Source organism: Miniopterus schreibersii (assembly GCF_964146895.1).
Source record: "Miniopterus schreibersii genome assembly, chromosome: 7".
Taxonomy (NCBI): Eukaryota; Metazoa; Chordata; class Mammalia; order Chiroptera; family Miniopteridae; genus Miniopterus; species Miniopterus schreibersii.
The window spans coordinates 40911194-40936946 of NC_138108.1; positions in this window are offsets into that span (position 1 = coordinate 40911194).

The following is a 25753-nucleotide window of genomic DNA, read 5'->3' on the forward strand; positions in this document are numbered from 1 at the left end:
TGAGGATATATTTTTTATTGATTTCTAAAGAGAGAAACATTGATCAGTTGCCTCTTGCACATGCCCTGACCAAAGATCAAACCTGCAACCTGAGTATGTGCCCTGACCAGGAACTGAACCCACAACCTAAGTATGTGCCCTGACCGGGAATCAAATCCACAAACTTTTGGTGTATGGGATGACACTCCAACCAACTGAGCAACTCGGCCAGGGCTTTTCTTGGATCTTTAATTACATACCTCTGAAGTGATGAGAGCGATTCCATTTTTAGGGTTATTTAGAGGATTAAGTAAGTTGGCAGATGTGAAGTACGAGGTACATTGTTGGTGCTCACAGGTGGCTGGTTACTATTAATTTAAAGAGACAGCAACAAGGACACTTTTACCTAAAAATATTTAAGTTAATGAAGGAGATTTGCTTCTATGAGCTTAATGAAAGGGAATTTAAATTCTTAAATTTTTTTTTTTAAAGTCATCAATTAATGCCTGGCCGGGCGTGGCTCAGCGGTTGAGCGTGGACCTAGGATCCAGGAGATCGGGGTTCGATTCCCGGTCAGGGCACGTGCCCGGGTTGCGGGCTGCAGCCGATCAAGACTCTCTCATCATTGATGTTTCTATCTCTCTCTCCCCCTCCTTTCCTCTCTCTGAAATCAATAAAGATATGTTAAATAAATAAATAAATAAGTCATCAATTAGTGTTTACCTTTTATTTTTTATTTTTTTAACTTCATTTTTATTGTTTACACTGTTACAGATGTCCCTACACCCCCTCCCTTTGCCCACCTTAGTGTTTACATTTTAAAACTCACTTTTAAAGTTCAGTGGGCTCACATTATTGTTATGCATAATAACTTCATTAACTATCAACTTCTGAATCAGGCTTTTGTGCGCAGCTCAGTGGGTGCTTTTTGTAAGTGAGCCAGTTTTGTAAATAAACTGTGGCATGTACAGGTGGTATTTAATAATAGTAGAGCACATATCCTTTGTCTTCCCCTGTGGTTACATCATTTGTTTATAGTATGGCCAGCATTCCAAAGACAGCAAAACTTTCCTCGTATACTAATTGAGCAGTCACATCCTGCCTGGAGAAGATACGGCTCTGCTCTTCATGCCCATCGGCTTAGGGTTGTGGGGGGCGCTTTTCAGGTGCCAAAGAACAAGGTCTCCAATTATTTCCTGTTTCGCATATTTCCCTTTTCGAAATGCCTCCCTTAGGCCAGCGCATCGTTGCGTTTGCCACGGGCCGCCAGTGCGCCTCTCCAGCTGCGTGGGAGACACACTTCACCTGTGGCCCCGCCCTTCACAGGTCACGTTTGCTGCACGGAGGAGCAGTTGACTCTGCCCATAGGGAACGTCTCATTGCACCCCTTTTCCACACCATCTGTCTGACCTGGACCCATTCCAAACGCTCTGGCTTTGCTGGCAGAATGGTCTTCCTGCTACAGAAGTTTTGTAATCTACTAATTGACAGGGTAAGGAAAATTTATATTTGGGTTACAGCTGAAAAGTTGGATGTTTCTTTGATGGGGATTTAAATACTGACATATGCTGCATTGGTTTTTGATTTTCGGCATTCCCATTTGTGCACGATCACGCACTCTCCCCTGTGTTCTCTGCCTCATTGAGAATATGGCATCCTTTGGGGAAGAACATCAATATGATCTACCAGAGAATTATCCTCTACTTAGTTTACTCATTAAGCAATGATTTTATTATTATTATCTCTTTGTAGTATGAGACAGATGGCAAAGAAGGAGTTTGCTTTATTGGACAAGATGCAGCCTCGGGCACGGCAGATCTCCCTGAATGGTTAATGCCTTCACTAATCATCCTGCGTAGTAAGTATCTTTACTTTTGCACAGGGCCTGGTCCTACGCCCAGCTCTTCATTTAAGTGTGAAGTTGTTATCAGTCTTCTTTTTGTACCCAGGAACCGAGGGCAGAAGGATCCCAGAGAAGGAGGTACTATTAAAATCGTGCTGTTCCAGTTGACATTTGTGGCTGTCTTTATCTTGAAATTGTGCTTTAAAACTCAGCGAGGACTAGCCCCGTCAGTGAGCGTGCTCCCGCGTGTGCTGGGGGCGGTGCCCGCGTGTGCAATGCCGCCGCGCCTCCGGCCTCTCCCAGCTGCAGCCCTCGCCGTGCCCTGAACAACGCTCGGCATGAGGAAAGAGGAGAATAACAGAGGGTTTCTTCCCTACCTTTGAAAACTTCAAAGAAGTTCTTCCAATCTGGTTCTGATGATCCAAGTCTCAGTGCAAAGCGTACATAAAGATCTGAAATCCGCACACTGATCGGAAATAGTTTTTGGAAAGTCGGATTTAATCCCACGAGCCAAATGATCACTACCAACAGAGATCAGGAAAAACCAAAGTCCGCAGCAAATTTTAATTTGGCAAATGCATAAAATGTTCAAAAGAGCAGAGGTCTCATTTACATTCCTCCCTCTTATATGGGATTTTCTTCTATATTAGTAATTAAAGGATGCAGGCTCTAGAGCGCAACTATATCACATAATAGCCATCGGGGACACACTAACAACTTCCTTGAAGTAACGCACACTAGGGTGTTTATGGTTCAGTGTCACATAGACTCTCTTTGATCTAAATTAGGATTCATTGGCAAACTCACAATAGGCTCCACATGTACCCCTCTCAACCTCTTTCTTTTAATCATGGAAATTAGAGATGGAAAATACCCATTAAGTCACTTATCCACTTCCCTGCCAGGGTGAAATTGTTGCCTGTGATACATGGGTAATGCTTGGTCCAGCTTAAATGTAAATGTCTCAGGGGATATGTAAGCTCCTGATTTTATAATTTTCCCCTTTCCCTGAAAGCTCAGAGAGGGAAAAATATAAAACAGAGAAAGAGATTTCCTCTGCTCCTTCTGGGTTGGAGGTAAATGTCGGTGAGTAACTGTGTTCAGACGGTGTCAGCTTTCAGAAAACCACACCCCTGCTGTTATGGCAGTTTCATCACCCATAAGGCACAGTTAGATCCAACCCCGTCCCCAACACGTTTTACTCTCCAGCTCCGTGGGACTCTCCAGATTCCTGGACTGTTCCTGTAAACTCGGGCGGGCGAGCCCTGCAGGTTTGGTGCTGGAGATGAGGCCCAACAGAGGAGAGGCTTCTCTTTTAAGCTCCCTGGTTGATTGGTTATGAGCCGAACAGGCCCTCCTGGCTGGAGTGTGATGTCACTGCTGTGGTGTGAGATCATGAGTGGAACACTGCCAACCTTTCCCTGGTGAGTGACCAGCTGAGGTCTTTTTATGCTTTGAACATTTGGCATCTGAAGGATGAGAAATGTGTGTTGCTGCACAATGAATTCTCTCCCTGACTCATGTTCAGCAACAGAAGACTGTCACTCGCGTCTGCCTCCATCTCTAGCTGCTGAAGTCAGTTGATGGGAAAGAAGCAAAAATCCTGTGACCATTTCCCCAATGGGATCTCTGAGAGACACACGGCAGTGGCTGAGATGAGACTTCAAAAGGGAAACGGTGGCCCGTTACGAGATTTGTATTTTGGATTTGATTCAAGGCTTTTTTAGAGTCTACTGCAGCCATCGGTGAGGTTGCATCAACTTAGCAAAGTCTGATCAGCGGACATGTCAAATTCGGGTGCAGATGTGCCAGAGCAAGATTATTCACGTTGTAAGATGGGTTTCATTAAACAGCTAACTTCACTGCGGTTTTCATTAAACAGCTAACTGTCCTAACGTATTTGAAGGAGGGTCAGGTTTGCCAAATCTGGTGGACAACAAGGTCTTCTGAAGATACCTATTCTGGTTTCTGTGAGACAGAAAACGTCTTTGGGAATGTCCGCATCACTGCGCATTCACAGAGACATTTTCAGGGCTCCTACAATGTACGATGTATTTCTGGGATGATTCTTATTTTCAATACTCCTGGGTGGTAATAGATAATGGGTCTGAAATGGAAAAAAATAAAAAAAGATCAGAATCAATTCTGAGTTGATGGTTAGAACTAGGAATGCAATTCTAATATTGGGGCCTGTACTTTACTAACGGAAATCTCAAATTCTAAAGCAGCTGAGCAGAGACTGCTTGTTGTTATCCCAATACCCATTCTCCTGATTTTTAGTGCCTATGTTTCCCACCTACCCTAAGGCCGGCTCACTGTAGCCTTGCCAAGGTGACTAAGGGAAGCGATGTGGCGCCCCCTGCAGTGCGTACTTAAGAGGCACACACCCCCCCGCCCCCTCCTTTCTCTCGCTGCCATCCTGGGAAGTGGACCTGGTGGCTGAAGCTCAAGCTGCCATCTTCTATCACAGGCATGCAGACCATGTTCTAGAAGTGCCTGAAGGTGGCTGGGTCCCAGATAGGTTCCTGGAGCTGCCAGCCTAACCCTAAGGACCTGTCTCTGGGCTTCTTCTTTTTCCCCCTATTTATTTTTATTTTATTTTATTTTTTCCATCACCATTTATCCCCTCTATGCCCTCTTCTACCTCCAGCCCCCTCCACCCCGCCCCCTGCAATCACCATGGACTTCTTCTGAAACAAGAGAATAAAATCCAGTGTGTTAAAGTCAGTGTTTTCTGTCACCAAAGCTATCACCAAACCTATCCTGATTTGGTAGACACTTAACACCTTCTTAAAGTCTAAATATTTCAGTTTCGGTCAATAATCATTGCCAGCTCACGTTTATTCTTCTGCACGTGACCTTGAAATGTTTGGAGAGCTGGGTGCGCGGAATGACCCCTAACTTACAGATTCCCGAGCATAGATTAGCTGGAACAACCAAATGGACACGGAGAAGGCGTTCCTGTCCCGTGTTTTGTATGTTCTGTTCACACGTCAGAAGGTTTACACTCATTCCCTAAAGGGTTTAATGAGGACCCGGCCTCTGAATAATGCAGTTTGAGTAAAAATAGAGTGAGGGCAGGGAATAGTAGGAGGTCGGGACCAGGGAAAGGTCAACGCGGACAGAGGTACAGGAGGACCGGTGCCCAAGGGGTATGTGTGCACGAGACCAATTGTGCTACGGAGAGAAAACATCAGAATTTTTTTTCTTTAGAGACCCTTTTCATCCTAAAAGGAGAAGCATTAGGATGTAGTTATTTAATGCACACTTGTCACTTCTTTCCTTGGCTGGCCCATGACACTTCCCAAAGATGTCCTGAGGAACTCTGGGCAGATGTCCCCGCCCAAGAGGCCACAGCATCTCCTTGTTTGCTCCTTTGCTTTCGGCAGCTGTGACATCTTGCGTCCCACGTGTGTCCAGTTGCAGGAGTGTGTCCAGACTTCAGCTTTATGTCATCCATGTGAGTTCAGCTTCACAAAAGGAGGACAGTAGCTTCAAATATTCCTGCAGCTTTTGCTTGTCATTCTAATATTACCTTCAAGAGAAGAAGGAAACGGCCAAGCTGGCACCTCTCGTGCTCCTTGGACGAGCTCCTCCTCAGCTTCATTAAAAATAAATATGACAGTTCAATCTAGTCGAGGCTCAGAGAAGCTAAAACAATTTTGAAATTATTAGAAAGCCCTTTGAAATATGGATTTATATCCTCAGTCATTAACAACGAACTTTGGCCTCTGTGTATATTATGCTTTAAAATATCAGGTAGTAATATATAATCAGGCACATGCATATAATTTATAAATAAATAGATAAAGAAATAAACATTTATTAGGGAGTCATTAAATTTTTCCCTATGGAGATGGTGAGGTAAATGAACCCTGCTATAGGCTACAAAGGCCCATAGTGTATTTGAATTTCCAAGTTTGACTCTGAGTTTTCTAGCAACTTTAAAAAATGAGAATGGACAGAAAGAGAGAGAGACCATTAGGACATAATTTTCATCCTCAGAAATGACAAGACATAGTATTTCCTCAAGGTAAATAAAGCTTTTCTCAGCTTCAAAGAAGTTTTTTATGTGGTCTTTCCTATGGGGCCTGGACCCTAGCACTCCCCTCCCCCACTTTTTCCCACTGCAGAACCCCCCTCTTTTTCCCACTGCAGAAGCCGTAAGAGTTTCATTTGACAGCTTCACAAAGAATTTTTGATAAATGTTCACAGCAAAATATCTAAATGCAATACCAGGGAAGAAATTCTGCCAGTGACCAGGACAACACCGCCCAGGCACCTCCCTTTCTGGTCGTTCATCTAAATGCAAGGATTGCTCGCAGAGTAAGCACGGCCTTCTGTCATCATCAGCTCCTCTGCCGGGGTTTGGTGGAGCCGCTGGCGGTCGGTCTGGCCTATGGCTCTCTGGTGAGGGCTGGGGTGCTTGTCACCTGAGGTGCTAGTTAGGGCAGATCCACATGCTGGGGAAACTAAACAGAGAAGCTATCTTTCTGAAACAACAAAGAAAATGCCCTGACCTGGGTGGAGGACCATCCCACCTGTGCCAAGAGGGTGGTACCCAGGGCAAAGCCACATCTAATACACATACTCTGGGGCCCCCCTCACATGACAGTAACACCAAGGGGGGTGCTTATCTGTCCGGTCATTCCTGTGTCCCTCATGTGGGCAGCCAGATGGAAGTTGGCTTCACTCATGACCTTGATCGGATTTCAGGCAGGGGAACTCTTGAATGCTTTCAGATCTCAGTGACGGCTTTCCCTCAGCCCTGATGTGTGCGTTTCTTAGCCAGTGACTGGCTGGTCAGGAGCATGAATCCTGGAACCAGGCTACCGAGTTTTGAACCCTGGCTCCACCACATACTAAATGTGAGATCTTGGGAAATTCACCTCTCTTCTCTGTGCCTTAGTTTTTCCATTTGTCAATAAATAAACAAACAAATAGAATAGTATCTCATAACAATGAGCATTAAATGAGTTAATACCTGTAAACCACTTAGGACAGTTGACATGAGAGGGGGCCTAGAACACGGTCAGGACAGGTGCCGAACATGGAGAGCATGCAGTAAGTGTTGGCTGTTAACTGTAAATGCTATGTCAATAACTGGGGTCTTTGCAGTGCTAACCTTCAGCTGTTAGGTGGATTTTACATTCAAAGAGCTCAGTTTCTACTGTTACCCCATAACCAACGACTGGTGGGTTGATGTTTGGCTTAAATTCAAACCAAGGTCCCTTGCCCGTTTGCCTGACATAGGCACTGGCATTGGATGCCCCTATTCTTGTATTCTGGCCTCCTTCAATCTGTGCAGAGCGATTGCCAGAGCACTGCCTAAACAAGCTCCATTGGCCCATATTTTTCTTTATGAATTTTTAATCCAGAATTTGATTAACATCTCTGAAGCAGCAAACTCGTGATTTGTTTTCACTGCATCCTTCTGAGACACCCGGCTCTGTTGAAATCCTCTGACCTTCCCCCTCCCTCCCCTCTGCTTCCTCCCTGCCTCCCCCCTTTCTCTTCCCTGTCGCCCTCCCCTTCCCCCTGGATATCATTTTCTCAGGAGTTGCCAAAACTGTGAGACTCTTGCCTAGCAGACTGAAAACTTGCAACACAAGCAATGAGCTGCTCTTGTTGGTTATATACTGGGTGTGTTTTTCAAATGTGAAGTTTGAGATAAATTTGGATAATGTGTTAGGAATCTCTTCCCCTCTCTCCCTACCTCTCTACCTGCCAGGTTCTTCATACGCAACAATTATTGGCCTCAGCTTCCAAACAGAGCCCCAGGATGCCTCGTGGGGGAGGGAGGGGGAGCCACGTCCTCCGGATGCAGTTAGATGTGCTTGTGCTGGTGGCCCAGCTGAGACACCTGGGACCTCATTAAAGATGGGTTGAGGAGGATGCGAAAGGGTTTTATAAAAAATTAAATCTCCTAAACCACAAAGCCCTTATGCTCTGTATCTGCACTGTGTTAAACCAGGACTTCTAGTTTACTGGTAAACCCTGATGTGTATACTGGTTGTTTGAAGGTAGAAATCTGTGACAATTGGTAGATTGTCCCTGCCCCAAGCCCATGCACGATGCCTCTTCCTCACCTTGGCTGCTCTGGAACCCACAGGAATCCCCTAATTGTGTCCCCACAATCCAGAATATCACACCTGGATTAGACCAGATGGTGACACTGAGTTGTGAGGTGCCTCACCATGCGACAGACCCGCCCCAGGAGGCCTCTGCACCCCTCCCTCTGCGCCCTCAGAGCCTCTGGCCCCCTAGCATCCTTGTTCCCTGGGTAGCCTTTGCGCCTGGCCTGGAGGGTGCTTCTGCCACTCACAGATGTGACCAGGGGCAAGTTCCTAACCTGCCCTGGCCTCAGGTTGTCTACTGTCCACTGAGAAATAGAGTTGCTATGTGAGGTTAGACAAGAAAATGACTGAGGTTAGCTCTCTTTTTCCCCCCCTTCCCTCCTCCTTCTCTTTCTCACCATCATCATCACCATAGTTCTGCACCCAGGGACCCAGTCTGCTCAGTGGCTATTTACCAAACCCCACTGGGGAGTCAGATGATCATTAAAATGCTAATAGTGCTCAAGTGTGTTCAGAAAGGGCCTGGGGCGTGGGGAAAAACGTCATCCTTCCTGTTTTTAAAAAATATTTATTTTTATTTATTTATTTTTTCTTCTCTTTTTAAAAAATATATCTTTATTGGTTTCAGAGAGGAAAGGAGAGGGAGAGAGAGAGAGAGAGAGAGAAACATCAATGATGAGAGAGTCATTGATCGGCTGCCTCCTGCACGGCCCCAACCGGGAATGGAGCCCGCAACCCGGGCATGTGCCCTGACGGGGAATCGAACCCCGATCGCCTGGATCCTAGGTCAACGCTCAACTGCTGAACCACACCCGGCCGGGTGTCCTTCCTGTTTTGACGTGTCCACTTCTTGCTGATTCTTGAGGGACATTCAAGGGAATGAGTGTCTGTTCCCAATTCTCCGTGACTTCTGGGAAGCAGCTTCTAGTCTTTTCATCCCCGAAGGGATAGTTGTCCGCCTGGGCCTGCCCTATGCTACCCTAGCCTTGTCTGTATTTTGTAGGTTTTATCTTTTCTAGCAGGTCTGATCTCAGGGGCACTTTTGGGTGATTTGACAGTGGTCCCTAAACTTCTCTCTGCACTGGAATTGTCATGGGCGATGTTGGCGGAGAAACAGCACCAGTTGTTACCGGTGAAGTTAGACCTCCGTTCCTGAGTTCGGCAAAGAAATAATTCAGAGCCAAGAGCTTAAATTATAAGAGAAAGTTTATTTAAGAAGTTACAGAGGTAATAAAAGTGAGCTGTAGAAGAAAGAGGCTAAGTTACAGAGGCAGAAGAAGGGCCCTTGGAAGTCAGGAGAAAGGCGGAGGCACTGCCCTGGGAGGAGGAAGAGGGGCCCGGAGCGGCGCAGGCTGGCTCCAGAGAGGAAAAGTGCACGTGCCGGGTCCTTAGTCCGGAGGGTTTTAAAGGCTGAGAGTTTAGGGGAGATCTTAGGGGAAGATAGAATATTCATCAGCTGATGTGCCCAAAAGAGATTTATTTTTCTGACTTTATCCATTTTTGGGTGTGGTTGGCCCAAGTGGCACTAACTGGATTTTTATCTCTCTCCTAGAGCAGAGTAATTTAAGCTATTTACCCTCTGATTGGGGAGAATTGTAAACCATTTACCCTTAAAGTGTCCTTGGTTTAGGATTTACTAGATGGCTGTGATTTACTAGATGGCTATAAACTGCGTGGCTGTTTATCTGTCTCAGTTTCCCTATTCCACTTGCCCTATTCCACTAGCCTGTTTCAGGATCACCTGAGCGCCTTTAACCAATACTGATGTCTGACTCCCACCTCCAGGCTCCCTGGGATGCTCCGATTGGATCCTCAGGGGGTGCTACCTGAGCAGCTGGAGCTTTGAAATCCCCCCGGGCCTGGTGCTCTCCCTCTTAGGGATGCCACACACCTCGAAAGATGAGGGGTGTGGCCACCGCCATGAGTAGCCCACGTGCGTCTAGGGAAATGGGGACCTGGGGCAGGTGAGTTCTAGTGAGTTGCCAGACATCATGGTCATTGACCAGCTGTAGGGACAGATGACATGGGGACCCCCGAAAAAAGAGCTAAGGAGCAAGGAGAGGGGGTGGAGTTTGAATCTGAGCCACCAAGAAGACATTATATTTCATATTATTTTATCAAGAACAGATGTTGGTGTGAGTCAAATCGATTCAAATACAAAAAATGCCAGATCTTAGATGTACTGAACTCTAACCTTTGGGAAAGCTGGAAATTTTACGATCTCTTGATTTCAGCACTCCATTGGCGTAGTAATCTTAGCTAAGAAATGTATAATATGGAGTCAATCTTTCCTCTCATAAAACTTAAGGATGCAATGTATGAGGGAGACAACACAGGGAATATTTTAGTGGAACTAGTAGTAAATTCAAGTTATCCTTGCGCAGCTGGGCATGTTCGCTGGCCCGACTCCAACAAGTTATGAAAAGAGTGTGAGCAAATGCAGCTTTTGCTCCTCAGAGCTCATCAAAACCCAGACCTTTTACAATTCTTTTTATGTGGGCCCTCAAATGTTACTGGACTGAAATGATCTTCCCCTCGATAGCAAAGAATGTCTCACAGGCTGCAGATTAATTGGTCAACTTGACATTCTAGGTTCCCAATAGCTAATTCTGGTCCCTCTTTTTCTAGAATATAGATCTCATGGGTGATTTATGAGTGGGGATGATTTAAGGCTCAATTACCCTCCTTTTATCAACTCCTGTAGTGCCTCTTACTCTGAATTGTATAGCGTTTCCCATTCAGTTCCCTGTGCTCCAAATAATTTTCCTCTCTATTTGGACGTGCTGACTGCCTCCTTGACTTTAAGACTCACCTTGAAAGAAAAATGAATTTGTTGATGTTTCATGTATGCCAGACACTGCACCAGCCTTTGACATTGGTTATCTATGTAAAATGATCAGCAGCTCTTTGAAGAAGGGATTATTTTTGCCCCCTCCCAACTTTTTCATTTTGTGAGGCTCAGAGAAGTTAAGGAAGCTGCCCATTGCCACACAGTGTGGTGGACATGAATTAAGGTGACTTTGGGGCCTTGATGATTTCCCCTCTTCTGAAAAAGGCCTCCAATACCCAGTGGTAGGAGTTGGTGCATGGCCCCCATCAGGCCAACTGAGTCATTCTCTGGGGCTTGTGCAACTGGAATTGGGAAGAGGAAGATAATCTCTTGGATGGTTAAGCTGGAGATGAGGGAGAGCTCACAGTTTCACCGTGTGGACAAAGACAGCTTTGGAGACATAATGCTGAGTCAGAGAGAGCTGCAGAGAAAAGCAAGCATTCTGGGGGTGGGGTGGGGGTGGGGGTCCCTGGGCCCAGCCCGGGCCCAGCCATTTCCGATGTCCAGTAGCATCTCTGCTCTTCCCAGATGAAGATATTAGTTTCAAATAATGTTTTCCCTTTTGCTCAAGCTCTTTTGGGTTTCTGTCTTGGGCAACTGAGAGTCCTTATTTTCCCAGTGAGCAGGAAGGAGATCGCAGAACACCTGCTTTTTCTGGGCCATGTGACATGAATGAGGTTGTCTTCGTCAGGCCACTCCTGGCTTCATCTCGTGGATGACCTGTAAGTGATTTCACCTGGTCACTCTCGCCCCATGACCTTCTTCTTACATTTGGAGAAACAAGGAAGGAAAGCAAGAGTCTGACAACACAAGGCCAAATTCCATGCTACGGCCACAATAAAATGCTGGGTTCTGGCCCACGTGAGTTACCTGAGTGCAGAGAGCAGGACTTTAGAATTATTACATATGATGATAGAACATCTTCACTGTAAACACATTGAATAATGTGTTGACTGAATTTAAATAACGTATAGGAAGAAAATCTGGAATTAAACTGTATTTGGGTTAACAAACAGGCGAGCACACAACTGTCCAAGCTCATAGAGTGTGCATAGGGCTAAATCTGTCTGAGAAAGAGCGAAACAGTCATTGGAAAGGAGATAAACTAAAGCAAGAGTGTGTGGAAGACAGACTGAAAGCCTGGTGCTTCACCATGAACATTCTTCTGCCCTGCAGCTTCCTGAGAACTTGAGGAACAGAACCTATAAGGCAGGGGCCTCACTTGAAGGGGCTCTCAGTCCAGTTTGACTGTTAGAGCAGCTCAGAAACATGGATTCAACAGATAGGCTCAGTGATGAGAAGGTGGGAATGGAAAGAGCTCAATAGGCTGGACCTTCTGCGTCACCTCCCTTGACCTCCCTTGGCCTTGGGCTCCCCCTTGTAGTCATAGAACATATAGTCCAGCTTCCTTCCAGTTCTAAAATATAGTCATTCTGTGAGGGGATTGGAAAAGGAAGAATAGCACATGCAGTTTTCAGATGGAATCGCAGTAGACATCTGCTTGGACAATGTGCATCTTCTAGGAAAGGCAGAGGAGCCTCAATCAGCATTATTGCTTCTCTGCTCAGTCGTGGCTGATGGAGGAAATACACAAAAGGGAGCCAGCAAGGCATTGTGACTCCTATTATTTTCCATGACTGAGTTGTCTTTGTCATCTGCTTTTAATTAAAAAGAAAAAAAATTCTCCCCATCCCCACCCCTGGCCCTTTTTATTCTTAAAGTGAAATCAAACCTAAATATAACGGGGGGTGTGGGGGGGCAGGCTCCAACTGACAAGGAAACCCTGGAAAATCAGAAGTGGAGCCTGGAAGAGGCTCCGTTGGAAGCGTCTGCATGGGCATTGCCTGTGCTGGAATAAATGCTACAACCTATGAGATCTTCCTGGTGACCTCAGGACTGCATTTCAGATTTCAGCTTTGGCTCTCAGTGGAGAGTGGCTGATTCCTTTATGGTAGAAGAGAGAGAAATGCAGGAATACGAGTGTTTACTTATGAACTGAGGGAGAAAATAGCACCTTTAATAGGTACCGAGGTGAGGCTTAGTCTGCTTTTTAGAAAAGCTGGCTGTGAATTGAATTCATTGAGTGGGCTGGAGAGGAGCCAGGAGGCCAGCTAAGGGCAGGATACTTTCCCAAGGGAAATGGTGTCTGGGCATGAGCTTGCTGGGAGGAGGGTCCTGGAAGTGAGTCCTGCTGCACCGGGATTACCAGCAATTGTCTTCCCTGAATGCCCATGAGTGTGTTAGAGAAGAGCAGGAGAGGTGTGTGGGGCTGGCCAGAAGAAGGTGGTATTCCTTGAGGCAGAAGGCAGCTCCTGGAGGAGTTCTGGGTCAGTGCAACTGAATGTACGTGCCCTTCCCCAGGGCTGGAAAGTGGGACTTGCTGGAGAGTGTGCAGAACATTTATAGGGAGAATGCCTAGTCCAAGTGGCTTCGAAACAATGCCAACTACAGTCATTGAATTCCTTAGAATACTGTAGAAACAAGCAGCCCCAAAGCTCAGTGGTTTCACACAGTAACCTCCATTTCTAGCTCCCAAATTGGCAGAAGGGTCTGCTCCACAGAGTCACTTAGAAACCCACGCTAACAGAGGCTCTGCCATGTCTTGGCTGCACTGCCTGGAGTATGCGGCCGGCTCACCACCCTGGAGGACCCCACCTGGGCTGTTCTGTGCTCCATCCCAGAAACGACACTCCCTTCTTCTCACAGCCCGTTGGCCACATGGCCATGCCCAGCTGCAAGGGCCTGAGACGTGAGAAGTCTTCCGTGTGCTCCAGGCAGGAGTGGTGAAGTTTCGTGCGGCATGAAGCATTGATCGCTGGGTGGTACTGAGGCGACACATTAAAGGGCAGTTGAACATAGTCTCTGCCAATACAGACGGAGGTGGAGGGATGGGTTAGCAGTACAAGTGTGTACTGTAAACTCAGGACAGTAGTCCCAGAAGCTCACTGACAGGCATAAAACTGCCATGTTTGTGTGTTAAGTTGGCTGTGTGTTTGTGTGTCAAAGGGGCAGGAACCCAGGCTAGAATGATTCCTATGGTATTAGTTTGGTGAATATTCCTGGAGACTCACATAGTTAATTTGTAGGGGATTAGAGTTTGTCTGTGTGCGTGTGTGTGTGTATGTCTATGTGTGTGTGTGAATGCTCACTCAGAGTATGAAGAGTAACAAAAGCTTGTTTTTAATGAAAAACATATTGTTTAAGTTATTTGGGGTTAATATTGATTGTATATTCATATGACATGACACTCTATGGACCTTTCATTCCCATTTTTCCCAGAAGAAAGAAGTAGAAGAGCTTAAATATAAGAGCAGAGATGAAACTTTTAACTAAATAACTCTTTAAAGAAATCAAGTATGTTGTACAATGAAGCTTTTAACTAAATAACTCTTTAAAGAAATCAAGTATGTCCTGTACAATCGAAATCCCATGAGAGTACATAGTGGGTCAAAGGGTGTAAGCTCATCTAATTTATAGTTGCGTTTTTCTAGCTAGAAGGCTTTGCCTGTGTTTCAAATATTAAAATAATTTCAATGTAGTTTAAGAAATAGGTTCAAAGTTTTCTCTCTGCAAGAACTGGTGGGCACTGCCATTTCTTGGCCTCCCGTAGCACACCTGTAGCCCGCAGTGAGCTGCAGGGCATGGTCCCAGAAGTCCGCTGTGCTGAGGTCAGGAGGGTGGGAATTTTGTTCCAGCTCTGCCCCTAACCAACTGTGTAACTCTGGCTAATCAGTAGACTCTTTTTTACCATCTGTAAACTCATTAAATTGATGATTTTTAAAAAGGATTCCAGTGCTCAAATTGTATAATATAAGCCAAATGTTCTTCAGAGGGTGGTGTATATATTCAGTGATTTTTTTTTTTTTTTTAAGAAGACAACCAGATTTCAATGTCAGGTGGCCTTGGCATATTTCTTGTTGATTTTCAAAAAGATTCAATAAAAAGGTCTTCAACTGCCAAGAATATGCAGTGGGGAAGGGATGGTCTCTTCAATTTTCCCAATGGTGCTGGGAAAACTGGATTTCCACACATACAAGAATGAAATTGGAACCTTATGTTATACCACTCACAAAAATTAACTCAAAATGGATTAAAGACTTAAACATCAGAACTGAAACTGTAAAACTAGAAGAAAACATAGGAAAAAAGCTTTTTGACATAAGTCTTAGCAAAATTTTTTTTTTTTTTTTTGGATATGACACTAAAAGCACAAGCAACAAGAGCAAAAATCAAGCTACATCAAGCTAAAAAGCTTCTGCAGCCCGGCCAGAGTGGCTCAGGGGTTGAGCATTGACCTATGATCTAGGAGATCGAGGTTCGATTCCCCATCAGGGCACGTGCCCAGGTTGAGGGCTTGATCTCCAGTAGGGGGCGTGCAAGAGGCAGCCGATCAATGACTCTCATCATTGATGTTTCTATTTCTCTCTCCTCCCTTTCTCTCTCTGAAATCAATAAAGGCATATTTTTTAAAAATAAAAATCTTCTGCATAGCAAAAGAAACAATAAAAATGATGAAGAGGCAACCTATAGAATGGGAGAAAATATTTGCAAACCATCTATCTGATAAGGTTAATATCCAAAATATACAAGGGATGCATACATCTCAATAACAAAACCCCCAAATGATCCTATTAAAAAATGGGCAGAGTACTTGAATAGACATTTTTCCAAAGAAGACATACAAATGGTCAACACATATATGAAAAGGTGCTCAACATCACTAATCATCAGGGAACTATACACCAAAGCCGCCGTAAGATTTCACCTCACGCCTGTTAGGATAGCTATTACCAAAAAGACAAGAGGTTGCAAATGCTGGTGAAGATGTGGAGAAAAGGGAATCCTCGTGCACTGTTGGTGGCTATCAATTGGTGCAGTCACTAGAGAAAACTATATGGCGGTTCCTCAAAAAATTAAAAATAGAACTACCATATGATCCAGTAATTCCACTTCTGCGTATTTACCCAAAAGAAATGAAATCACTATCTTGGAGAGATACCTGTCCTCCCATGTCCATTGCAGCACTGTTCACACTAGCCAGGATATGGAAACACCCTGTGCCCATCGAGAGAGGAATGGGTAAAGGAAACGTGGCATACACACACCATGGAATATTACTCAGAAAAGAAGGAAACCCTGACATTTGCAACAATGTCATTGGACCTTGAGGGCATTATATTAAGTGAAGTAAGTCAGATAAAAATAAATATCTGTGGAATCTAAAAACATTGAGCTCATAGACAGGGTAGAATAGTGGTTGTCAGGGGCTGAGGGGTGGGAAGTGGGGAGATGTCAGTGAGAGGGTACAATCTTCCGGGTGTAAGGTGAGTTAGTTTCGGGAATGCAACGAGCTGCACAGTGACTACAGTTAATAATACTGTATTGTGTACTTGAAAGTTGCTGTGAGAGCAGAACTTTAATGTTTCACCATAGCAACAACTACAACAAAAGGGTAATTATGCGATGCGTTAACTAACCTTACTGTGGTAAACATTTCACAATACATACATTTATCAAATCATCACAATGTACATCTTAAACTTACACAATGTTATATGTCAATTATGTGTCAGTAAGGCTGGGGGGATTGGGGGTAAGGGTTCTCCAACTGCCAATCAGCCTCGCCACGTTGTGCCCTGGACAAGTCTTTTCCTGGCGCTGTTGGTGGCCCTGTAGGCAGAGAAAGGCCTTTCTCAGTTGTGACTGAAGAAGCCAAGCACCAGGTAGATTAACTAACGTCTGGTTCCGAGAGAATGGAGAGCTTGCAGGGGTGCCAGGAAGCGTGACTATCCCGTTTCCCCGTTAGATCTAGCCTAGGGTTTCCATCGCAGGGAGCTGGGTCTTCACCGTTTGTGCCCAGGGCAATGTACTAGCTCAGATACATTTGATGCCAACTCACTGTTGACATTTGGCAAGGACTTGGTAATCTGATACTCTCGTTTACGCTTTTAAGTAGGGGAGAGGAACCACCTAACTTACCTTTTCCAACTAAAATTAAAAACTACTTGCTCCCAGAACAGGAGAAATAAAAACATGACACATTTTTTTCTCCAGACTTTTGTACCACCATGTTCTGTTGTTCCAGATTCTTTTGTTTGGCTTGATCTGCCTTCGGTCTTCCCCATTTCAGATGATGGCAACTCCATCTTTCCAGCGACTCAGGCGAAAACTCCTGGAGTCATTCCACATTCAACCCGCCAGGAAATCCTCTTGGCTCTACCTTTACTCAGTATCCAGAATTCAGCTTCTCCTCACCACAGCCACTGGATCAGCCAGCTCCACGCCCCTTGGCTGGACTCTCTCAGCAGCTCCTAATGGCTCCCCCTGCCTCTGCCTATCCTTGACCCAGCAGCCAGAGTGAGCCTCTTACAACATACATCAGACCACATCACACTCTGTTTTAAACTCTCTTTGCTTTGCCAACTCACTCAAGGTAAGAGCAAAAATTCTAACTGCTCTGTGAGGCCCAGCAGGATCAGGCATTGTGCTGACTCTCTGACCAGCTCTCCTACTCCTCGTGTTCATTCCTCTCCAGCCATAGAGGAATCCTGGTTCTTTGAGCCAGCGAGCCACATTCTGACCCAGGGCCTTTGCACTGGCTGTTTATTATGTCTGCAACGCTCTTCCCTCCAGATAACTGTGTAGCTTGCTCTGTTGCCTCCTTTGGGTCTTGACTTAATGTCACCTTCTCAGGGAGGCCTGCAGAGCTCCGCTGTCTTAAATTAGTCGTGAATAGAAGATTTAAAATAACAACTTTTAGTGATACCAATGGAAAAAGAAACTACAACAATGCTATTGGAAGAAAATGCCCCTTAACTTTCTAATGATTGCACATAAACACAATATGCATCTTTTTCACAACATCCTATGATTTTTAGGCTAGGCTACAGTTATACTATTCAGAATTCTGAAAATTATCAGTAGTAAAATCTAGTTATAAAAATTACATAATTTGAGGATAACATTGTTATCTTAAGCCTTATATAATATTGCAACTTGCTTACATCCATCTTTGATTTGGGTCAGAATAATGATCTTTCCACTGGAAATAACTGGCAGTGGAGAAAAGTATTTGTTAGTTGTTACAGTGTCAGATGACAAACAATATTATCTTAATTTTGTAATATACTGAGTTTGCTGGTGCTATTTTTATACAGTGAAGCAGCAGCCTTGCAGGAAAATAAGAAAGTTTAACAATAAAATAGTCGACTTCTTCATTAAAAATATAAATAAGAGTAAAAGTGCAAACTACCACTGATATTGTTATACCTCTTTCTGCTTTATATTCCCCCATAGTACTTACAACATCTAGCAAATTGCTAATCCTCATCGGAGGATATTTTTTCCATTGATTTTTAGAGAGAGCGGAAGGGAGGGAAGGATGGGGAGAGGGAAACATCGATGTGAGAGACACATTGATTGGTTGCCTCCAGCACATGCCCCGGCCAGGGCCAGGATCGAACCTGCAACCCAGGTATGTGCTCTTTACCAGGAATCAAACCCGAACAGGCGGACGCTGTAACCACTGAGCAACACTGGCCCGGGCATAGCCAGCTGTATATTTTGACTGATTTGCTTTCCTTTTTTCCCCTTTAGAATGTAAGTATCTTGGAGGCAGGGTTTCTGCATGTTTTGTTTGCTGTGGTTTCCCCAGCAGCTTAGAAGAGTGTCTAGCACACAGTAGGTGCTCAGCAGTGACTGGAGGGTGGGGACACACTGCCCCGAGGCTACAGGAGACCGGCGGGAACGCAGGCGGCTAGTGCTTGGATGGGCCTCCTGCTCCTTTCAGGGAGCGTTACAGAGCCGCCCGTCGCCCCTTCCACCCGCACTTTGCTATCCAGACCGTGTCTGAATTGTTGCCTCGGGCTCGACACGCCTTCTCCAGGGGTTCACGTCTTGAGAATCAGCGTAATGAGGCTCGAGAGCCTGAGTGCCTTGGGGGCTGCACAGCCGCTTCGGGCTGGCGTCCTGCCTCCTAGAGCAGGTCTTCTCGCCCGCCGCACTCACCCGTCACCCGGGGCCTGGTGACAGCGCAGACTCGGACTCAGTAAGTCTGAGCGGGACCGAGTCTGCCATCCTCACAAGCTCCAGGTGAGGCCGAATCGGGGTCCCATTGTGAATACCAAGGCTCTAGAGCATGCCCTCTCAACAGGCAGGCATCAGGATGGGGCCCCGGAATATTGTGTTGGATTCCCCAAATCATTTAAAAAGACCAGAGCTCTGGGGTGGGTCTTATTCAAGGCCCCTGGGCTTCCTGACCATGATCAGCATCTGTCCCAGCGAGGACCCATCTTCCTTAGGGCGGTGCCCTTCACTAGCCCTTCTCAGCCTTGCAGGGCCCCGGGCCCCTCCCAGGGAATCCTTGGCCTGTGCCTTCCCACCATTACCCTCTTCCAACTCTTTCACACAAACCAAGCTTGGCTTTTCAGAGAAAATATAGGCCGTCAAGTCTCAACAACCTCACCTTCCTTCTTCCCCGAGCAACTCCAAATTACTTAACCTCCTCCAGTTCCCTCTGGCCTCAGGGGAGGAGGTCTGGGCTTCCATGTCCTCTCCTCTGGCTTCCCCGGCGGCCTGCACCAGCGTGAAGCAGTAGAGCACTGGTGCAGGGCGGCTCCGACAGCAGACACTCAGGGTCTTCCCAGCTGGGTCACCTCACCCAGGTGCCTCACCATTGCTAAGCCTCACCTTACTCGTCTCTAAGGTGGGGTTGAAGACAGTGTCCACTTCGAGAGTTGTGAGGATGAAAGGATTAATAGGGGAAACAGTTTAGAACAAGGCCTGGAAAGTCAGTTAAAAATTCTTGCTTTGGTTAATGATTTCTTCCTTGATATCTTCAATCTTGGGTGGGAAGGACAGTGAGAAAGAATGAATGCTGTCCCTGCTACCTGGAGGCTTCAGGGAAGGCTTCATGTTCTCTTGTTCTTGAAAGCAGATATATATAGTATATCCTTATTTACTTCCAAGAGAGGAAGGGAGCGGGAGATAGAGAGATAGAAACATCAAAGATGAGAAAGTCGTCATTGATCGGCTGCCTTCTGCATGCCCCCGACTGGGGATTGAACCCACAACCTGGGCATGTGCCCTGACTGGGAATCGAGCCACAATCTCCTGGATCCTAGGTTGATGCTTAACCGCTGAGCCACGCCCGGACGGGCAAACTGAGAGATTCTTTACAACAGGTCTTCAGTCTTTTGTTGGGAGGTGTTGTCAAGGTCACTTAGAGGGTGATAGTCAACGGTGTCTGCTGCGGTACATCCTGATTTTAAACCAAGTTGACCATGGGGGCCACCCACACCCTGGGCTCTTCAGCAGCAATTGTTCTGGGACCTTCTTTCCTTCTCAGACCTTGCTCTCGGTTCTCACTTAGTCCCTGATTCTTCCTGATCACCCTGTCTTTGTTTCCTGTTTCAGCCTCCATGCTAGTCCCTTAGATGACAGATTCTGGCTTTATACCTTTTATCCTTGACACCCAAAGGCCATTTATTCCCCCATTTTCCAGCTCTTTCTGCTCTTGGTCACTCTGGGTTCACTTGTCTGCTGAGCCCCAGCCTGCACTGACCTCATGCTAATGTCAGGTGGCTGTCAGCTCTGCTCAGCCTGTTCCCTTGGGGAGGACTGGAGAACGGTGCATGATAACAAAAGTGATGATGGTTTATATTTGTCGAACACTTACTATTCTCTTGAGTAGTTTAAATGGATTGTGTAATATTTTAATTGCAAATCTGCCAAGTTTTATTCTCATTTTAGAGGTGAGAAAAGTGAGGCTCAGTGAAGTTAAAATCAAAACCACACATGTGGTTGAAGGGGACCGGAATATGTCACCCCACTATAGGCCAGGATTGAGCAGAAGGATAGTTTTGATCTGGAGGCAACTGAGAATCAACAGATGCAAGAAGAGTCCTCTGCCCTCCCTTTTTCTGCCTCTAAGGAGGACATGCGTTTCCCTCTGTGACAGTGCCTGCCCCCACCCCCAGGAAGGGAAGAGAAGACAGAGTGCACACTGCGATAAGCTCGCATGACAGAATTGACTAAACTAACCTATCTTACAATAGTTCCCCTCGTATTTCCTAGTGACTTCCCCACGATTTACCTCCCTTGAAGCCCAAACCCTCTTTCCTTTGTTAAAATGGCATGTAAGTCTCTAAGTCTGACTGCTTTTTTGAGCTTCACTTTTTTCTGTGAACCTCTGTGCATGTAAATATTAACAAAAGTTGGGTGCCTAGTCTCCTGTTAATCTGTCTTTGGTTAGTTTAATTAACATGGCCCTAGGAACTGCGCCTAAGAGGGTACAAGGAAAGTTTTTTCTCCCCAGCATGGTAAAGGTAATTCAGTTCCTGGGCCTCCTGGGAAAGCCTCCCCTTTCAGTAGCGCCTGTCTTCCCTCTCCCTAACCCCGGCCGCTGCCTTAATCCAGACCCTCATCAGCTCATTCAGCCTCGAATGCAGGAGCCTCCCAGTGGCTCGGTGTCCCTGCCCTCAGGCCCTTTCCCCTTGATTCACTCTGTATCTCTACCAGGCAGCTTCTCTAAGGCAGGTCTGAGCCTGCCTGACTCCTGTGTGAAGCTCTTCAGTGGCTCATCCTGTCAACAGGAGAAAGTCCCTGTACCCGTCCTGCTCTCACCAGACTCCCTCTCTCGCAACACCACAGGCTCCTTTGGGACGTGCTTTCTCTCCGCACAGATTCTTTTCTCAAACTTGGTCATCTGCACCAGTGATCTGTTGAACTCACCTTTCCAGGCTTGTCCTGAATAGCACCTTCCCTGTTAGGCACCTCCGGGTGAGTTAGTCACTTCCTCTCCATGCTTCTTGTCTGCTCCTCTCCCAGAGCCCTTGCAACACCGCATTTTAATGATCTCTTTCCACACTCATCTGCCCTCTGCACACCCAGTCTGTGTGCTCCTTGAGGACAAAGGCTGCAGTGTACTCATCCTATGTCTCTGCCACCCAGCCCAGAGGGCGGGAAGGGGCCGTGTAAACGTTTAATAAATGAGAGGCTGACAACTGGCTTTACTCTAAGTGATAAAACAAATGGCTCTTTTATGCCTCATTTATGTGAATTAATTTTGTTAGAATTATATCATTTGGAGCTCCAAAATACCTTTAAGTTTATCTACCCAATCCTATGATTTTTATAGCCAAGGAAAGGATGATCCAGAGTGGTGAAGTCACCTGCCTGCGAGTGGCTGGCCTCCAGTTCCTCTGGGTCAGAGTGCTGTGTGTCATTGCTTGTGGTGCCCAACATTGAAGGAGGAAGACACTTTTATACTGGCCCCTAGAATTGCCCAGATATGTCTGTGCGATGAAGGAAATAGCCATTCCCACTAATAAGACGTGTTTATGGTACTTGCATTTAGTGCTGTGGGCACTGCTGATGTTGCTGAATTAGAATAATTCTAGAGCATTTATTTTTATGTGGAAAGATCATTAATGGTACTCTAAAGTTATTAATGTGGCCTATTATAAATGATGAGAGAAGGAGTTTTTCAATGTTTTGTTTTACTTCCAGGAACACCTGCTTGGATATCAGAGAATGGTTGAAATAGGGGGAAATAGTTCACCTAATGTTGCTATAGAATTATTCCTTTTTTTGTGAAAACCTAAAAATGAGCTATATCAATTGTAATTTTATCTTGGGGGAACAAGGCCTTTGACATAAAGCAATTTACATCGATCTCTGGCATCTTAAATGTCAAACCAGGGCAACAATCATACCTGGTAAATGCTGTAGAATCATGATTGCACATAAATAGGTGAGCACTTACTGTTTTGTTTGCTTAGCATTTCCTCTCCCTCTGAGACTGTGTTTTGGGACACTGCTGGTTTAATGTATGATTCAAAAGGGAGTTGCACTTTTAAAATTTGATCTCAGCTCCCTGACATTGTGCTTGTCACCGGGCAGGAAGTTGGCATGAGCTGGGCCAATCACAGCACCACATTCCCTGCAACAGTGATTAGTCTGAGCATGGGCATGTGTTGTAAAGTGGGCCAATCAGTCTTTCCCTGTCACATTTTTTAAAAATACATCTTTATTGATTTCAGAGAGAGGAAGGGAGAGGGAGAGAGAAAGATAGAAACATCAATGATAAGAGTCATTGATCAGCTGCCTCCTGCACGCCCCCCACTGGGGATCGAGCCCGAAACCTGGGCATGTGCCCTGACCGGGAATCGAACCCCGATCTCCTGGATCGTAGGTTGATGCTCAACCGCTGAGCCACGCCCAGCTGGGCCCCTGACAGTTTTTAAAACAGAAGCTAGTAGAAAGGAAGAAGAGATTCTTTACTTTCTCGCTTTGATGCTGAGAAGGTGCAAATATCTGAACTGCAGCTTTGGTCTAGCAGGTAGGTAAAGGTACCTGTGAGAATGGAGCCCCGAGCGCAGAGAAGCCGAGAGGGGAGGAGGGGAGGAGGGGAGGAGGGGAGTCTGCCCCTGCCAGAGGGCCTGGCCCAGTGGCTCCTGAGGCTCTTCTCTTCCTGTAGTCTGGGGTCAGGCTATGATGCACATTTTTTCTTTTTTGCTGGTTTGTGTTTTGAAGCTCTGCAAATGGCTATTCAAAAAATCCAGCACATTCAGATTATCTTATGCTTTAGACACATAGTAATATCTCACTGTGCTTTAATTTGCATACTTCTAATGACCGTTCATGTTCTACAGCTTTTCATGGGCTTGTTTGCCATCTGTATATACTCTTCAGTGAGCTGTCTGTTCATGTCTTTTGCCCATTTTCTAACTGAAAGAAAAAAAACAAGCAAATGTGACTTCTCTGCCCTAGGATGGAGATCACATTGTGTGAGGCAGGCATTTACAGGCATGCCATGTTATTTTTTTTCTAAGTTCTCTCTTACTTCAATATTTACTCTATGTAATAGGAAATCTAAAAAATAAAGTTTGAGAACTGTGTCTAGCCACCTGGCTAAGCTCACCTAACTCCCAGGTACTTTAGTCAGCCAGACAGACTTTAACCTGAAAAATTAAAAACAAACAACTAACCAGTTTGATGCAAAAAGTTTTTGTTGAAATGCTTTATAGTAAGAAGAAGAACCTACCTATTTATAGCAGTAAATGCCTTTGAAAAAAATTTGTTTTGTCTTGTGCACATGATCGAAAGTAATAATAGGTACATTAGTCAATTAAATACTCACATTTTGTATTAAATTCTGGAAATCTGAAGGCAGGACAACTGAAATGGCTTTCACTGAGTGTAGCGCGTACATTATAGAGTTCTTGATGTGGAGAGACTTGAAAATAACATTCCATGGCTTTGATTTCTTTGCGATTTTCCTCCAAGAGGTGTTGAGGCCTGGTGAGTAGGTGAAAGGAAATGAAAAGGAGGAAGTCATTGCAATAGTCTCACTGCTGGCACAATGTACATGGACACCTGAGAAAGACAAGAGCAAGGAAAACCACTTCTCCAATACTGTCTACCAGCTTCTGAATTTGTTCTTGCCTGAAGCGTTCTTTCCACAGGCGAAAGGAAAAACAGCAGAAAATGAGAACATTTCTATCAAGTTCTGCCAAGGGCAAACCACTACTTAGATACCCTGACTCTCTTATTGATTTGCTTACTTATTTAATAATGTTTTATTCTCCTACTCTCACCCCCTTCCCTTTTGGCAACCTGCAGCTCGTCTCTGGGTCTGTTTCTGTTTTGTTTTGTTTCTCCATTTGCTTTGTTTTTAAGATTCCACGTGTAAGTGAAATCATACAGTATTTGTCTCTCTCTATCTGACTTATTTTCACTTAGCATAATACTCTCATATTGAAAACTTTATTCTGAATGTATTAGTGTTAAGAAGGTGGATCGATTTGGAAGGTAAACAGAAATGGGAACACACACTGGATTTAAACTCCCCTTTTTGCAGCCCTACCCTGGCCAGGTGCCAGATGGGAGAGCTGGCAGGAGGCTTGGATGAAGTCACTAAAGGAACTCTGGCTAGTGACTCATGATTCAAGTTTGTTTAATTATTTTGGCAAAGTCAATATATTGCTCATATGTAGTAATAGAAATAATGAGGATATTTGGGTTGATGCTGTCCTGATTTTTTGAGGAGATGCAGCAGAATTTTTGGTCTTAAATGAATAGAAAAAAAAAAGAATAGATGGGAACTGGGCCCAGGGAAGACATTGGGTGATGACATCCATCGCTTAACTAAAGGTTTAAATGAAAACTGGAATCCTCCGGGAAAAGAAATTCAATCCCCTGGAAAATAATCTTATAATACAGAGGAAATGGCAGACTTTTTGATAACTGTTTCATTTGTGAATATTAAAAATATTTTGTAACTAGGAATTGTTTTATGAATAGAAATTTGTAATTTCCTTGATAACCATCCCTACTTATATATATCTGTGTCTGTTTATGATGACACCAAACTTATTAATATTTCTCAATTATCTGCAACTTGACTTAGACCCCAAAAGTGAGACAAAATGGCTGAACTGGATGCCCCCAAGTCTATTAACTAAAGCTCTTGCCCTTTGTCCATGAATGTTTTGTGACCTCCTTCCAGTATTTTCTGTCCTGAGTAAAATACCAGACCTCCACTGTCCATCCACTTGTATAAACCATAACCCAGGCACCTTCCTCCCCTCCAGCCTTGCACACCCATGCAGGTCATGCCACGTTGACCTTCTAAATAGCTCTCCAGTTTCCCACTCCCCTTGACCCACAGGGGTTCTTTACTTGTGAAACATATGGGCTCCTTTTCAGAATAAGGCTTAAATTCATAAAGTAAAATACGTAGGATTACAAAGAAAATCTAAGTTAAAATACAGTTATCAAAATATTTAACAAATTGAGTTATAATAATTTGTGCTTCTTTATTAATGCATTTTGTAACATCCTACGGTGACAGGCCTAACACCTACAGTAATTTTCAAGTAGTGATGAGCGTAAATGACATCTTCATATATGTGCAACAACGGTAATGGGATCTGAAAACAACTGTGATTCCTCCTGGTTGCAAAGGCACAGGTGCTGCTGATACTACTGTAGTTTGTTGTCTACATTCATCAAGGAAGTACT